The sequence below is a fragment of the Carcharhinus amblyrhynchos genome, unplaced genomic scaffold (genome assembly GCF_965287045.1).
Source record: "Carcharhinus amblyrhynchos unplaced genomic scaffold, sCarAmb.v2.hapA scaffold_41, whole genome shotgun sequence".
In the NCBI taxonomy this organism is placed as follows: Eukaryota; Metazoa; Chordata; class Chondrichthyes; order Carcharhiniformes; family Carcharhinidae; genus Carcharhinus; species Carcharhinus amblyrhynchos.
In genome coordinates, this window is record NW_027649782.1 from 762,488 (window position 1) to 779,762 (window position 17,275).

Consider the following 17,275-nt stretch of genomic DNA (forward strand, 5'->3'; position numbering starts at 1 on the left):
TAACGTGTTTAGGGTGGAAGCTGGAGAAGTGAAGCGTTGTGAGGTTATCTGTGGGCTTGTGGTACAGTGTCCTATAGGACATAACAGTGAGACTGGGTCTGTGACAAGTGATGACGGGAACCAACACGCGACCTCATCCTCACCAACCTGCCTGCCATAGATGTATCTGTCCATGACAGTATCAGTAGGAGTGACCTCTGCACGGTCCTTCTGGAGCCAAAGTCCTGTTTGCACATTGATTGTGTTGTGTTGCAGTACCACTGTGCTAAATAGGACAGATCTAGCAACTCAAGAGTAGGCATCCATGAGGCACTGTGGGCAATCAGCAGCAGCAAAACTATATTCAAGCACAATCTGTAACCTTATGATCCAGTATATCCCCCACTCTACCATTACCATGGACCCGGGCTTCAATGAAGGAGCCATAGTAGGCATATCTAAAAATGAGGCATCATGAAGTGAATGTATAACACAGGACTCTTTGCATGTAAAACAGCATAAACAGCAAGTGATAGACAATCCCACAAGCAATGGATCATATCTAAGCTCTGCATTCCTGCCATGTTCTGTCGTGAATGGTGGTGAACAATTAAACAATCTTGTGGCCGAGGAGGCTCCACAGATATCCCCACCCTCAATGATGGAGGACCCAATACATCAGTGCAAAAGATTGAAGCATTTATAACAATCTTCAGCCAGAAGTGTTGAGTGGATGGTCCATCTCGCCCTCCACCAAATATCCCCAACATCACAGATGCCCCCTTCAGCTAACATGATATTAAGAAATGGCTGAAGGTACTGGAGACTGCAAAGCCAATGGGCCCTGACAATATTCCAGTAATTGTACTGAAGGCTTGTGCTCCAGAACTTGCACAATCCTAGCTGTTTCAGCTAACACTAGAATCTACTCAGCAATATGGAAAATTGCCCAAGTAAAACGCAGGACAAATCCAGCCCACCTAATTACCACCCCATCAATCTACTCTTGATCACCAGTAAACTGATGGAAGAATCATCAACAATGCGATCAAGAGGAACTTACTCAGCAATAACCTGCTCACTGACGTTCAATCTGTGTTCCGCTGTGGACATTCGGTTCCTGACTTCAAACAAGGACAAAAAAGAATGCCAGAGGTGAGAGTGACTGCCCTTGATATCAAGGCAGCATTTGACTAAGTGTGGTAGCAAAGAGCCCCAGCAAAACTGGAGTCAATGGGAATCGAGGGAAAATTCTCAGCTGCTTGGACTGGCACAGAGGAAAATGGTTATGGTTGTTGAAGGTCAATCATCTCAGCTCCAGGACGTCACTGTGGGAGTTACTCAGGGTACTGTCCGAGGCCCAGTCATCTTCAGCTGCTTCATCAATGACATTCCTTCCACCATAAGGTCAGAAGTGGGGATACTCACTGATGATTGCACAATGTTCAGCACCATTCACAACTCCTCAGATACTGAAGAAGTCCATATCCAAATATAGCAAGTGCTGGAAATTATCCAGGTTTGGGCTAACAAGTAGCAGTAACATCCATGCCACACAGGTGCCAGATAATGATCATCTCCAAGAAGAGAGAATCTAACACTATCCTCTGACATTCAAGAGCATTACTATCTATAGCATCCCCCACTATCAACATCTTGGGAGTTACTATTGACCAGAAACTGAACTGGATTGACCATATACATGCTGTGGCTGCAAAAACAAGATCCAAGGCTAAGAATCCTGCAGTGAGTTAACTCACCTCCTAACTCCACAAAGCCTGTCCACAATCTATAAGGCACAAATCAGGGTGTACTGGAATATTCTCCACTTGCCTTGTTGAGTACTGCTCCAACAACACTCAAGAAGGTTAACAATATCCAAGTTGCAGCAGATTGATTGAATGGCATCCCATCCATCAACATTTACTCTGAGGTAGATTCTCCACTCAGAGAGTGGTTGGGATGTGGAATGCACTGCCTGCTGTGATACTGGAGTCGAACACTTTAGGAAGTTTCAAGCGGTTATCGGATAGGCACATGGAGCACACCAGAACTATAGGGAGTGGGATAGCTTGATCTTGGGATTGAACATAGCTCGGCACAACATTGAGGGCCGAAGGGCCTGTACTGTGCTGTACTGTTCTATGTTTCTATTCACTCCCACCACCACCACCATCACACAGTGGCAGAGTGTGTACCATCCACAAGATGCACTGCAGAAATTTGTCAAGGCATTGTAGACAGCTCCTTCCAAACCCAGAACCACAACCATCTAGAAGGACAAGGACAACAGATACCTGAGAACACCACTGCCTGGAAGTTCTCCTCCAAGTTATTCACCATCCTGACTTGAAAATATATCACCATTTCTTTACTATCGCTGGGTCAAAGTCCTGAAACTCTCTCTTTAACAGTACTCTGGGTGTACCTACACCATGTGGACTGCAAGTGTTCAAGAAGACAGCTCACCACCACCTTCTCAAGAGCTGTTAAGGATGGACAATAAATGATGGCTTGGTAGCAGCAGGATTTCTCTGTCCAGACCTGGTGTGACTAACTGTGATGGGACTGACATTGTCCAAGTAAGATTATTGATGTAAAATTCCATCTGGCTCACTCTGTTTAATCTCCAAACCTTTTGCCTCACTGCCAATTTTAAATTCCTTTTAAAATTAATTGTATTAATAACATTTCCTACACCATCAACAGTGCTCCCCCCCTACAGAAAATGTCTATATGCATCAGAAAGATGCAGAATGTTTTCCTTGACAGCACCAATAGAACATGGTTAGATCCACCTTCAGCTGTGAGCACCACGTTAGCACCACTACCCTTATTGAAAAGAACCAGACCCAGGAAGCATCATTCAACTCAAACACATTTATTCAATTGTCAGACCTTCCCATGGAGTTGGAAGAATGCCTCCCTCTTGAGCAGGTTACCCTGAAGAGAAGCCACTTTGATATTTATGGAGTTACACTGCAAAGAATAACTGATCAAATAACGAAAAAAGAACTTCAAAATCACCTTTCCTGCAGTCAGAAAGTCTACCCCAATCTTTGTATTCCCCAAATACTCCTAAAAACCTCTGGCTGCCAACCTAACCTTGAACCTCTGGGTGCCACCTGGCAGCATCTTTTCTTTACTGTGTGACAGAGCAGGTAGACCTCTACCTCATTGGTCTTTACCCCAAATTTGTTCCGGCTTTGAAATGCATCGTTTACCCATTTTTATTGCTCTATCTTCTAATCTATTAGTAGCTATGAGCACTTCTGGATCACAAAGGCTTCTACTTCTGTCTTTTATCTGAGAAGGCTCTCCCTCACCTACGCTACAGCATTGCCTTGTCAGGCTGTGGCTCCTTTTCACTTTTGAGATCCTATCAGAATGTCTACTAGAGATCCTGTCTCCTGTACATAATCTTTTTCCTCCTCTTAAATGTATCTCCTGAATCTGCACGCAAACTCAAGCTACGCTTTCTTACTTTTCACTCTTTTACCCGACTGCCTCTCCTTCTGTTCCTCACTTTGGTTATTCAGCCAATTTTTATATTTGCTCTGACAAAGGGTTATCCAGACTTGAAACATTTGCTCTGTTCTGTCTCCGCAAATGCTGTTAGATGAGATTTTCCAGCATTTTCTAATTTCTGTTTCAGATTCAAGCATCCGGAGCAATTTGCTTTGATTTGATATTTGCTTGGATACATTCCTGCTCATTCCACTATTGTGGCTCCTTCCAATTGTTTGATCCTTCTTGCTCTCAGGAACCTACTTGAGGCAACCAATTCCTAAATGAGATTGTTTTTGCATGTTCTTCATGATCATTGTGCATATTGTTATGTATTTCTGGAGCTCTCAAAATCCTACCCTTCTGGCTCTAGATTGTAGAATTTATGGATGTGCAAAATCACCCCTGTTCTCAGGGTTTAAAAGTATATAACTTGTAGGGAGTGTGCGTGTGTAGTTTGATTTCCATGTTGTATTATTAGTGTTTTGCCACCAAGCCTAATAATTTATCCCAGTTCTTTCCATTCCCATCTCACTTACAATAAAACGGTTCATGAAAACAGAAATTTCCTCTAGATGGACTTAAACAATATCATAAAGTTCTCCTACTTTTTCAGATGCTTCAGCTTTGATAAATGTTTTCTGTCACATGTAGCACATTTGAGTGAGTGGAGACAGTGGTAGCCAAGGACCTGAAGGTGTGAGAGAAAGGAGAGCTACTAGCCATTCCCTCTAGTGCTGGAGGATTGTACTGAATTTTGGATTCCCAATCCATAATTGGTATGGGCTATAGCCCCCAACAATTTCTAATGAGCCCCTGGAGTGGGAGCCGGGAGCGGAGGGAGGGAGAGGTGCAGCCACTGCTTGGTCTGTGTGTCCAGGGGCCCCCAAGACAACGTGAACCCCCGGTAATTTGTGCCCGAGAGGGAGCCAGTAATAACAGGTATCTGAAGTCATCTAACCCTTTGTCAAGATATCGTACGTGCTGCTGCATCTCCACAATGGCAGGCAAGTGGACCAGCCATGCTCTAGAAGGATCACGTTGTTGTCATACACTTTCATAGAATCATAGAACCCTACAGTGCAGAAAGAGGCCCTTCGGCCCATCGAGTCTGCACCGAACACAATCCCACCCCCATATCCCTACATATTATACCCACTAATCCCTCTAACCTACGCATCCCTGGACACTAAGGGGCAATTTTTAGCATGGCCAATCAACCTAACCTGCACATCTTTGGACTGTGGGAGGAAACTGGTGTACCTGGAGGAAACCCACACTGACACGAGGAGAATGTGCAAACTCCACACAAACAGTGACCCAAGCCGGGAATCGAACTCAGGACCCTGGAGCTGTGAAGCAGCAGTGCTAACCCACTGTGCTACCGTGCCGCCCACTTTGGTCACAACTGGAATCCAACTTGTATAAAAATGGATGCGATGTTGTACAGTATTACTGAAAAGGTGAAAACCTTTGCTGTAGTTTATCTCGTGAATATCACAGCGGTGCCAGACTTCAACAAGATGTACGAGTTGTGTGTTAAAGCAATGCCATGTTGTAATACTTATGGCACAGTGGTTAGCACTACTGCCTCCTAGTGCCAGGGACCCAGTTTCGATTCCTGCTTGGGTCACTGTCTGCGTGGAGTCTGCACATTCTCCCCATGTCTGTGTGGTTTCCTGCATGTGCTCCAGTTTCCTCCCACAGTCCAGAAGACGCTCTGGTTAGGTGCATTGGCCATACTAAATTCTCCCTCAGTGTACCCGAACAGGTGCCAGAGTGTGGTGACTAGGGGATTTTCACAGTAACTTCATTGCAGTGTTAATGTAAGCCTAATAAATAATTTACAGTTTGGTTGGTCTGCCAGTACTTTGTGTAACATTTCACCAACTATGGCATGATTTCTTTCACACAATAAGACACATCTCCATATCATTCTTTCACACAAGACACTGCTGAATGGACTTTCTGTAGCTGAGTGCATCATAATATTTAAATTCCCACACATGTCTATGAACTTTTCATTTGCAAATTCATCTCCATTATCTGAAAAGAATTTTGCTGGTGAACCAAGGCCTGTGTCAATCCACTTTTCCATGACTTTATCCGCTATTGTCCACCTGTCCTCATTGCTTATGTTGGTAGACATTCTGAATCTGATTGCTATATGTGCACAATGAAACAGGAATACTCTGAGCCTTGTCCCACACCTTCAGGTCCAAGGCTACCACTTACAATTTGGCACAGTGGTGTCTACCAGTATTTAAAGCATATATCACATGGAGATGTGATTCTGTCTACAAGGGATTCATATTCTATATCCACAATACTGGCATCCCTCAGCAGTACCTTCAACCTTTGTCATAAAGGACGGCTAAATTATTTATGCAATTTCGACCTGATTCTCCTCTTGTTAGCCAGACTCTTCGCTTCAGAGGTCAACAATACTCTTGAACCTCTTGACAGGAAACTCCCGTTTTCTCAATGGATTACAATAATGTATGGATTCAGTGAACTGCTAGACAAATGCTTTATCATTCTCCATGTCCAAATGTATGTTTGCTTTTCTCATTGAGCACTTACTTGGCAATAATGGCATGTCGCTCTGAACCACATCTGTGCTGAAGAAGTGCACTGTTGTGCAGTTCTCTTCCACAGAGAGCAATTTCACATCTTCAAAGACATTAATGTACTATTGTCCCCGAACTGAAAGCAGGTAGTGCTTTCCTATTCCTAGATCTGCTTTGCAGCTTAGTAAGTCGACCCCAAACACAAGGTGCAGCCACTATCTAGAACAACACTGTTGAATGAATAAGCTGCCAAATTACTCGAAGGCCGACTTAAGTTTTCTGTCACTTATACTTGCTGTTCATCCTCACCTTCTTCATCATCAGAACTATCAGTTTCATGAGTTGCTTCAAATACTTGATTCCTGACTTTTGAACAGTTCCTTATGACCAATGTAATTTTATGATTCATTCACTGCTCGCTATCATTCCAATTTTGCTTTTCACCTTGATGTATAAAACTGTTAAAAATATGAATCAGTTCTGGGTGATTTTGAACAATTCCTTCTTTGTACAAGCGCTTGCAACCTGGCCCCTGTTGATTTGGAGAATTAGTGATCTTGGGATCCTCCATTCTATTTCCTATAATAGAGACACGTAGGACAAGGGGCCATGGACTTAAGGTGAGGGGGGAGCGGTACAACACAGATATTAGAGGGAGGTTTTTCACACAGAGGGTAGTGGGGGTGTGGAATGCTCTGCCAAGTAAGGTGGTGGAGGCAAACACGCTAGAGCCCTTTAAGAGTAACTTAGACAGGCACATGACTGGGTTGGAGATGGGTGGATATAGGAGAACCCTTTAAATAAGGGTCATTAGCATTGGGGCGTCCCTGGTAATGTAAGTGGGTATAGTATGAAAATAATGTTTTTTTTCTCTTTCATTCACAGGTTTTAAGTCGGTCCACCTCGTGTCCAACGAGGGGCATACAGGCAATGGGTCGTACTGGGGCTGCTCTTGGTTGTTCGAGATTGGCCTAGTGCTTCATGTAGTTAGTGTGTGCCTAAACTGGACAAGATACTGGGCAAGACGACAGCTCAGTGACTATCACTGATTGCTGTGCAGACACATGGATTTGGGCCGGTGTCTGTGGGAGTTTGCGCATTCTCCCCGTGCTTGCGTGGGTTTTCTCCGGGTGCTCCGGTTTCCCCCCACACCCCAAAGATGTGCTGTTAGGCTGATTGGCAGGAATAAATTGTCCCTAAATCAGTTTCCCTCAATGTGGATGGCCATAAAACATTAGACAGGGGTCGTGGGTGGAGAGGGGGACTGGTGGTGTTGAGATGGCGGCGCGGTCTTGTTGTGCCGAAGGGCCTGTTTCCCGGGCTGATTTTGAACATAAGAACATAAGAAATAGGAGCAGGAGTAGGCCATCTAGCCCTTCGAGCCTGCCCCGCCATTCAATAAGATCATGGCTGATCTGTTGTGGCTCAGTTCCACTTTCCCGCCCTCTCCCCATAACCCTTAATCCCCTCTCTTATCAAGAACCCATCAACCCGCTTCTTAAAAATATTTAGCGAGGCAGCCTCCACCACTTCAACGGGCAGAGAATTCCAGAGATTCACCACCCTTTGAGTGAAGAAGTTCCTCCTCAACTCCGTTCTAAACCGCCCCCCCCTTTATCTTGAGGCTGTGCCCTCTAGTCCTACTGTCTTTTTTGAGCGGGAAGAGTCTCTCCACCTCTATCCTATCCATCCCATTCATCATCTTATACGTCTCAATGAGATCTCCCCTCATTCTTCTAAACTCTAACGAGTACAAGCCTAGTTTATTCAGCCTCTCCTCATAGCTCGTTCTTTGTTCTTGTTCATTCTCTGAACGACCCACTCCTTCTCCTATTTCTGATTAATCTTACGAACTGATTGCTGCAGGAAAGAGATTTTCCTCATAATATTGTCGTTTTTTTTGTAACCTATATTAAATCATTGTCTGGTTCTTGACTTTTCCATCAGTGGGAACAGTTTTACCTTGCCTAATATGTCTAGGCTACATTGATTTTAAAAACTCATCTTTTTCTTCTCTGAGGAGAACAGTTCCAGCCTCTCCAGTATCTATGTTTTTGAATTTCATCATTTCTTAAATCATCATTTCTAACCTTTCCCTAAAGCCTTCATACCGTTCTAAAGAGCAGTGCCAGAAATGGACACAAGATTCTCATAGAGACTGAATTAATATTTTATAAAGTTTCTTCATAACTTCCTTGCTTTCATATCCTTATCACCGGTCTTTTTAACTATTATCTCAACTTGCCTTGCAACTTCAAATGTTTGTGCAGATATCTGCCTATGTCTCTGTTTCTGCATCCCATTTAGAATTCTACTCTTTATTTCACACTACCTCTCCTTATTTTCCAGACCAAGTTGTGGCACTTTGCTTCACTTCAATTTCTCTTTCATGTGCCTGTCCATTCCACCAATGAAGGCTGGTTGCAGACCAGTCATGATCTCATTGAATGGTAGAACAGGGTCGAGCAGCCTGACCCTGTTTGTATCTGCCTCATTGAGAAGATCCCAAGAATCGTCAAGCAATGATTACAGAGGTTGGACATGTCTAGTAGCTTCCAACAATGCAGACTGTGCAAGGATTGTGATCTGATGTTATGCAATAATGTGACTCAATGAATGCAGTACACGGAGCTACCATTGGACAAGAAGGGCTTTCAGAACAATGAAGGAGAAGATATCAATGACATGGGGGATTGTGAGAAAGTGGGAATGAATCAATTATACCTATACTACAGCAGTTCACCGAAGAGGATTTCAGTTGGATTTATCCCTGCTCTTCTTATATTCAACATCTGTCCCAGTCCTTCCATCATACAAACAACAACATCTCCCCATAAGCAAATATATTCATTTAAGATAACCTGTCACCACAGGAATATTCCCTGTGCACAAAGAATTGAACAGAATTGTGGTTTTACTAGCTTATAGAAAGGCAAACTCTCAAACTCATACCGGATTGTTAGCCTCAATCAATCATCTGAAGTTTTGCTGTATTGAATGCTGAAGAGTGGGAGGAGGGTGATTATTGTGACTCACACAAGAGCTGATCAGATGTTTGTGGTTGGTGACCACTAGGAATCCATGCCTGAGAAGGCCAGGCTGGAGATTGCAAAGACTCACCATCTGTCATGGCAGTCTGGTCCAGCTGACTTTCTGGCACTTGAGTTACATTGGTTCAGGGAGTCGCAAGGTTGTCGATGTATTATCATCATGACATTGTGTTGTAGTCCCAAAGCAGGACACGTTACCAAGCTATGGCTCAGTATTTCACAAGCCTGACCAAGGAAGGTATATTAATTGAGCCCTAAGCGTACATGGTCTGTGAGATGTTATCACTGAGATGTTACACAGGTCGGGGAGTCTAAAATGAGACGGAATAAGTTTAAGGTGAGAGAGGAGAGATACAAAAATGTCCGGAGGGGCAATTTTTTCACACAGAGGGTGGTGAATATCTGGAACAAGGTGTCAGAGGTAGTAGTAGAGGTGAATACAATTTTGTCTTTTAAAAAACATTTAGATAGTTAAATGGGTACCATGGGTACAGAGGGATATGGGCCAAATGCAGACAATTGGGATTAGCTTTGGGGTTTTAAAGCAAAGGTGGCATGGACAAGTTGGGCTGAAGGGCCTGTTTCCATGCTGTAAACCCCGATGACTCTATGGTGTATCAGATCCAGCAAGATGGTAGTCAGTATTAAATGCCAACATAGTGATAATATACGTGATGCCAAATGTTAATGCCACATGTGGCAGCCCATCTGAAGAAGCTTCACCTCCATCATCCTCTGTGATATATTTTGGAAGTTCTTTGGTAGGAAGCCCAATGCATTCTGCTGGAGAACAGAAAACACCTTTCTGATTTGTGGTGGGGCCTCCAACATCGACATCTCTGTCCTTTTCATCAGAGTTGTGACATGAGCTGCTCTGCTGGTTAGATCCTCCACTGGCATTCCTTACCTCCTCCATCTGCTCCTTCTCACTGATACTCAGTGAATTCACTATCCAGGTCACATCGAGTGCTGCTTTCTGTGTCTGTAGTTGGCAGAGTTGGAGTTGACACTATAGTGTGTAGGTTTTGATTTCTATTCTGCCCTCGGATCAGCATCCAAATATTCCTTTAGTTGAGAGTTTGGTTAGAAGGCACAGTTTAGGTCCCTTTATCTCAGAAATGATGGTATTACCATAGAGGGGGTGCAATGAAGGCTCACAAACTTGTTCTGGTTGGACTGTCCTTTGAAGAGAGATTGGGCAAATTGGGTCAGTATTCGCTAGAGTGTTGATGAATAAAAGGTAATCTCATTGAAAGCTGCAAAATCCTTAAAGGATCAGGCAGAGTAGATATCGATAAGATGCTTTACTTGGTCGGGGAATCTAGAACCAGAGGGCATAATTTCAAAATAAGGTGGAAGCCACTTAGGACAAAGATGAGGAGAAATTTCTTTACTTAGAGGATTGTGAATAATTGGAATTCTCTACCCGAGAGAGCTGTGGAAGCTCATTGTGTTTAAAGCAGAGATTGATAGATTTCTGATTAACAATGATGTAAAGGATGACGGGGATAGTGGGTGTAAAAGGCATTGAAGTGTCCGATCAACCATGACCGTATTAAATGACAGAGCAGGCTCGATGGGCCTACTCCTGTTTGATGTTCTGATAGGCCTAGAGGAAGGGAGAGGGCCTAGAATAAGATGTAAAGGAAGGGCAAACACTAGTGGATGAGTGCAGTGTAAGGCACCACTGTGTCAATGAGTGTGTGATTGAACTGAGTGAAGCAGAAAGATCCCAACACGCTCTGCTGTGTCAGGCCTCCAGCCTCAACACCTGCAATGCTGAGAATTGTGCACCTTCCTCTGATGTCCCTGGTGGTCTCCTCCACGGAGCTGAGATTTTGCAGTGTAGCTGGACCTCCTGTTGTCTGTCAATCTCTCCTTAAAGTAATGTGGAATTGGATTAATACTTTCCATGGTTAATGACTTTTACCTTTTGCCATTTATTGTAGCGTGTTCACTGAGTTGAAGAAGCAGCAAGTGTGGCCAAGGTGGAGAAATAATTGTGAAGAGAAGTGCAGGTTTTGGGGGCACGAGTGTGAACAGCAAAGAGACAGAGTGCAGTCTTGCCTCAGAATTGTAGTGACTCACAACCAGCAGGGTGGGGAATGATTGATAGTACTGAGGGAAAGGTGGGAGCCTGCAGCAGGTTGCAGAGGACATGAGAGATGTGAAACCATGTTTTGTTTGGCATTCCTGGTGAGATAATGGATTTCCTTTCCGCACTGTAGACAGGTCCTGGAGATAATACTGATTACATTCACATTTGTGGCGCAGTGGTTAGCACTGCTGCCTCACAGACCCATGGTCCCGGGTTTGATTCCCAGCTCGAGTCACTGTCTGTGTGGGGTTTGCACATTCTCCCCATGTCTGCGTGGGTTTCCTTCGGATGCTCCAGTTTCCTTCTACAGTCCAAAGATGTGCAGATTAGGTGGATTGGCTGTGCTAAGTTGCCCCTTAATGTCAGGGGGGCTAGCAAGGGAAATGCTTATGGTGTGGGGATAGGGCCTGGGTGGGATTATGGTCGGTGCAGACTCGATGGGCCGAATGGTCTCCTTCTGCACTGTAGGATTCTATGATTATCTATGATTTTGTGCCATCTCTTCCCATGTGGCTTACATAACTCAAATCTGCAAACTATTCGAAGAGGACCTGCTCTCTTTTGCTACCTTATCACACCAGCATTTATCTGTGAGTATTTGAAGGTCCTTGGAAGTTGCTGGAATTCTTCTTCTTCCAGTAGCACCGTAGCATTTCTTTGATACTTAGGCCACAAAATATCCAGCTCCCATCCATGCTACTTCTTACCTTGCTACTGATGAGTTGCTCATCGGGAGTTTCATGTTACCAGTTTCCAAAGGACAAAAGAACAAAGAAAAGTACAGCACAGGAACAGGCCCTTTGGCCCTCCGAGCCTGCACTGACCACGATGCCTGCCTAAATTAAAACTGCATGCAATTATGTATTAGTTGTTACCAATGATGGGATTCTTATAAACTTTTAACTGAGCCACATTGCAGACACTTTGGAAAGTGTCACATAGAGCAGATAAAGGAGCTCTTTAGTTGGACATTGATGACTGACACATGGGTAATAAATAATTTGAAAGATTTTTTGTAAAGCAGTCAGAGCACAATGCTGCTTGAAATTGTTGCTTCCAGAGGTACTGGATATAACAGTTAATGCAAATGAAAACAGGTTCTTCTGCTGCTGACACTAATTTGGGTGGCAGGAAATTTTTAGTCCAATCCCAGCTCCATATCACCCTCAATTTTATTGGGTGAACCCTTCCGTATCATCCTTCAGCTCTGACGAAGGGTCATACAGTCTCAAAATGTTGGCTCTATTCTCTCTCCACAGATGCTGTCAGACCTACTGAGATTTTCCAGCGTTTTCTGCTCTTTTTTCAGATGCCAGCATCCATAGAATTTTGCCTCTACTTTCCTTATCATGGATGTGGCTGTCATCCATTGGTGGCTCCACATGTTGCCTCATTGAATGGCCAATTTATGTAGCATACAGCACACAGTATTCAGGTGGAAATTTTTAGCTGTGGACCGATGACAGCACACCAATCTCGTGGTATAAACCCATGTTTGAGGTTGGCAGTGTTCTGTTCAGAGAGGGCTCTAGTTGACTCGGTGAGCTCTGCAATTCAACATGACTGTCTAATAGGATTCTTCAGTTGACTGGACAGAGGACAGTCCTTTTCTCCAATCAGCCAGCCTTTTACCTCCTGTGCGGGGTGTTATTATAAGACAGGTGATAATTTCCAGGCTGCCAAATGTCCCAAAAGTTATCACTAAGAAGTGTAACTTGTATTTGATTATGAGAAGCTATATGCACTGGAGGCAGGACTAAGAATTCCAGAATTCTGCCAAACTCTCAAAGCATCATACGGATACAAAACGTTAATTGTGTTTCTCTCTTCACAGATGTTGACATCATCCAACATTTTCTGTTTATATTTCAGATCTCCATCATCCACAGTATTTGGCTTTTATTTCAGCAAGAATGCCAATACCACTTTGGACAATTTAAATAATAAATTAAAACATTTATTAATGGCAAGAAAAGAAAACTTAATACACAAGATTACATTTACACAGCTATGTGTAGTGCTGCAAACATTTCCAGAAATATTTATTCTTAGTAAAACTCACACCACACTCACAGAGAGGTAGATTTAACTTTTGGGAGTCCTGCATTCTATCTCCATGCCATCAGCCTGCCCCCACCGTGATTCAGGCCCCACTCCAAATGACATAAAGGCAGAACCCCAGGTGACATCATTCCCCTTCTGACCACGCCCACTCTCAGCTCTCAGAATGCACACCACAAAAATAGAGAAATGCAATCAGTATTTGATATCTTTAACTTCGTTCGTGAATTGGGGGGGATCGAATCTCCCAGCCACTGCACTGCCGTTTAGCAGACTTCCTGCTGGGCACCATGGCCTCCGTGTGCTTCTATCAACTCCATGCCAGAAATCAGCACAGAACTGTATTTATTATTTAAATTGTGATTGTTTTTGGTGGACACCAAGTATGGTTCAGTATAGAGTGCTTAAGATGCTCAGGAATTCGAAACTAAGGAGTTAGAAGCTTTGTCAGACACAACCTTTTGAACACTGAAACCTCGTGTCACAACAACTTATTTTAATCTAATGTTACTTCAGTAGCTATCATCTCAAAACTCAGTCATCCATCCATAATCCAGCTGATACAGTTGTACAGTGTGTTGTTGGTCTCCTTGGTAACAGGTTTTAGAGAGATATAGTTTAAATAGGTGTGCAAATCAGGATTGAATTAGTTTATATTTCCCCAAACATACATTTTATTCTGAAATTAGAACATAGAACATAGAACACTACAGCACAAACAGGCCCTTCGGCCCACAAGTTGCGCCGATCATATCCCTATCTACCAGGCCTATCTATAACCCTCAATCCCATTAAATCCCATGTACTCATCCAGAAGTCTTTTAAAAGACCCCAGCGAGTTTGCCTCTACCACCACCGACGGCAGCCGATTCCACTCACTCACCACCCTCTGAGTGAAAAACTTACCCTTAACATCTCCCCTGTACCTGCTCCCCAGCACCTTAAACCTGTGTCCTCTTGTAGCGACCATTCCAGCCCTGGGAAATAGCCTCCGAGAATCCACCCTATCTATTCCTCTCAACATCTTATAAACCTCTATCAGGTTGCCTCTCAACCTTCGACTCTCCAGGGAGAAGAGTCCTAGCTCCCTCAACCTATCTTCATAAGGCATGCCTCCCAATCCAGGCAACATCCTTGTAAATCTCCTCTGCACCCTCTCAATAGCTTCTACGTCCTTCCTATAGTGAGGCAACCAGAACTGCGCACAGTACTCCAAGTGGGGTCTGACAAGGGTCTTATAAAGTTGCAGCATTACCTCCCGAGTCCTAAACTCAATCCCTCGATTAATGAAGGCCAGTACACCATACACCTTCTTGACCACATAAATTAGTTATCTAAAACACAAATACTCCAGACACTGAGGGGTTGTGACATGTGTTTCCTCCAGCACGCACCCCATGGACGGGGTGAGACGAGCAGGAGGACATCTCGTGTACTTGGGGCTATTGTTTACCTGCATCATTGAGAGTGGTTTTCAGTGCTCAACTTTATTAAGCAGCCTTCAAATCTGCAAACTTTGCAAGAGACAATCTAATTAAAAGAAAATATTTTTAGCAAAGATCCAGAGGCTAGCCTAGATCTATAGGTAGGGGTAAACAATGTTAAATGTTTGAGAAGTTGAGGGTCACTAATAGATATGAAATAAGGATGTTAAAATTATCCAGGATTAGATGACTCAAAAGTATGTAATAACATAGCACCAACATTTAGTCAATTTCGTTGCAGGAAAAAAGCCTTTGTACTCAATAGCACAGTTTGCAACACTGGCTGGTTTAGAAGTTATTAGAGAAGAGATGTGATGTTGAAAGTCTGAGAGTTTATTTTTGCTTGAATGCTGAAATACAAACATTGTGCTTCTCAAAAGTATCAAAGGAAACTCAATCACGATTGGTTAAAGAAACAAAAAATAGCTTTCTACATTTCTGATAATAATGCCCCTACTTATCCATAAACAAGTCAATGGATTTAACCTGAAATCTTAATGGGTCTCTGATTAATCCTGAAACCTCAGTGCAACTTCTAAAAGATAAATACAACTCTTTGCTCCTTCAACTACAATCCCCAATCCACAATTGATTGCCAAGTGATGATACTTTCACGGTGACTGGGATCCTAAGTAAATCCTGTTAAAGTGTTTGTATCAGAATATATTCTTCTTTCCTCAATCAAACAGTTGAGAGTGACCCTGGAGAAAAATATAACAATTAGGTTAATCCCTTTGAGGAAAATGAAATATGTTTATTTTTCTTGGTGTAACAGCTTTTATTTTTGTTTGCCACGCTTGTAAATGTTGTATGGGTGGCACAGTGGCGAGCACTGCTGCCTCACAGTGCCAGGGACCTGGGTTCAATTCTGGCCTTGGGTGACTATCTGTGTGGAGATTGCACATTCTTCCTGTGTCTGCGTGGGTTTCCTTTGGGTGCTCCTTTTCTTCCTAAACTCCAAAAATGTGTAGGTTAGGTTGATTGGCCAGGCTAAATTGCCCCTTAGTGTCGGGGGGGGGTTAGCCAGGTAAATATGTTGATGTAGGCTCGATGGGCTGAATGGCCTCCTGCACTGTGGGGATTCTATACCATAAAATCAGACTGGTTATAGCTGAGGAGGTAAGTTAACCCTAAGGCTGGTTTCTGCCCCCTAGAAGTCTTTCATCTTCAGATTACTATCCAATCCTCTTTTGAAAGCAAGAATTAAATCTGTTTCCATCACTCCGTAACTCTCTATCCCCTTCTCCCTCATATCGCTATGATCCTTTGAACCAATTAGAGACTAAAAGTGTTTGTTTAGGGTCGACAACGGCTGGGATTCTCTGATCTCGAACACCGCTGGGGACAGTCCCGCTGCGGTGAAATAAATTTTGGCTGAGTGCCGAATGTCCCATTCTCATTGGCCCTGGTAGCGGGATGAGTGAGATTGGAAAATCCCGGCCAAAATCTGAGACTCAAGACATCTGCTCAGTAAAGAAAAGTTTGTTATACAGGTTAAGAAAGATAAAACAATTTGCACTATCTATCTTCTACTCTTATACGTTCAAGGTAAGTATGAGGGGCGTGTGAATTAACTGTGATCAAGGCACACTACACTCACAATAAATGGCAGATGGGACCAAAACAGCTTTCATGGATTTCAGAACAACATACCCCGCATCAGTGAACATTGTGAGTCAACCAAGCTCCCTGAAACTTCGGGATAAATTTTACCATCCCGCCTCCTATGGGAATCGGGGCAGGCAAGGGGCGGACCGTGGGAAGGTCCGTTGACCTTGGGTGGGATCTTCTGGTTTCGGGACGAGCGTGGCTGGAAAATCCTGCCCTTTGTCTTTGTCATGTTGTAACCAGCAGTGACCAGCGACATGCCTCAGGGATCAGTGCTGGGTCCACTGTTATTTCTCATTTATAATAATGATTTGGATGGGAATATAGGGGGCATGGTTAGTGAGTTTGCAGATAGTTAGTGAGTTTGCCTTATGAAGTTAGGTTGAGGGAGCTGGGACTCTTTTCCCTGGAGAGACGAAGGTTGAGAGGCGACCTGATAGAAGTTTACAAAATGTTGAGAGGAATAGATAGGGTGGACTCTCAGAGGCTATTTCCCCGGTTTGAAATGGTCGCTACGAGAGGACACAGATTTAAGGTGCGGGGAGGGAGGTTCAGAAGTGATGTTAGGGGTAAGTTTTTCACTCAGAGGGTGGTGAGTGAATGGAATCGGCTGCCGTCAGTGGTGGTGGAGGCGAACTCGCTGGGGTCTTTTAAAAGACTTCTGGATGAGTATATGGGGTTTAATGAGATTGAGGGTTATAGATAGGTCTGTAGGTTGGTACGTGATGTGATCGGCGCAACTTGTGGGCCGAAGGGCCTGTTTGTGCTGTAGTGTTCTATGTTCTATGTTCTATGTTCTATAACACTAAGATTTGTGGCATAGTGAACAGTGAAGAAAGTTATCTCCAATTGCAAGGGGATCTTGATCAATTGGGCCAGTGGGCTGACGAATGGCAGATGGAGTTTAATTTAGACAAA